The 998-nt window shown below is 35.6% G+C and overlaps 1 non-coding gene across 1 annotated transcript; it reads left to right on the top strand.

Annotated features, from left to right (window-relative positions):
- The first annotated feature begins 547 nt into the window (after positions 1–547).
- TRNAF-GAA (transfer RNA phenylalanine (anticodon GAA)) lies at positions 548–620 on the top strand. The gene has a single exon. It is a non-coding gene; the product is annotated as a tRNA-Phe (tRNA).
- Positions 621–998: the final 378 nt, after the last annotated feature.

Genomic DNA, 998 nt, shown 5'->3' with positions numbered 1-998 from the left:
TAAGGACAGTCGAAGTTCAGAGAGATTTGCTCAGTTAAGAATTAATTCAGTTTTGTCAGAAATAATACGTAGGATTATAGTATTGAAGATAAAAATAGACATCCGAAAGGAAGCGAGAACTAAGAAATGATAAAAAAAAAAAAAAACAAGAGGACAGCTATGATATTAAAACATCATCCAATCAAATAGTTTGGAAAAATATTTCTCCTTCTTATTCCACCCACGCGCAGAGCAGTATTTGAATCTTTCCAGGAACAACTTCGCAGTGCAGGGAGAGAAAGACTGGCTGCTGACCCTCACTACCAAAACCGCTGTCATCAAATTCCACACGATCTGTTTGTCTTTAGACATCGTGTCCAATCAAATTTGATGAAAACAAAAAATAAAAGTTTTTTAAGCACTTAAAAAACAGATATCGGCAGTGATTTTTTTGTTGTTGTTGTTGTTGTTCTACAATTTTTATTCGAAGGTCTCATTAATAAAATCATTCAGTTTCTCTCTTCCATATAACTGAAATGATAATGAAGAAGATCCATCACGTGCGCCAGCCGAAATAGCTCAGTTGGGAGAGCGTTAGACTGAAGATCTAAAGGTCCCTGGTTCGATCCCGGGTTTCGGCAGTTCGTTTTTCCATTATTATTATAATTTTGATAATTATTATCATTGCACACTTGTCCTTGGTGAATGCAGCTCCCTAAAATACCTTGTTTTTTTTTTTCTTTCCCCAAAAGAATATTTCTGTCTAGTAAGACTGCCACGGAAATATTATGCCGCATTCAACTTTAGGTAGGAGAGACCAGTTCATCGATGGGGTGGAACCATCTCCTTGTTCATTGGAGGTCTGATGTAGCCTGAAAGAGTTCCATGTTCGGTCTCTAGAGAAGGATTTTCAGACCAGGTAAAAATACAAAAAAGTTATAATATTAACAAAAAATAGAAAAAAAAATTCTTTATCCACCTACGCTATTAGTGTACTATAGGTTTACATGTTTATGTTG

The sequence above is a fragment of the Typopeltis vanoorti genome, chromosome 22 (assembly GCF_054136105.1).
Source record: "Typopeltis vanoorti isolate ZY-2024b chromosome 22, IOZ_Tvanoo_1.0, whole genome shotgun sequence".
NCBI lineage: Eukaryota > Metazoa > Arthropoda > Arachnida > Uropygi > Thelyphonidae > Typopeltis > Typopeltis vanoorti.
The sequence above is the reverse complement of the archived record's forward strand: the minus strand, read 5'-3'. Positions and strand labels throughout refer to the sequence as shown.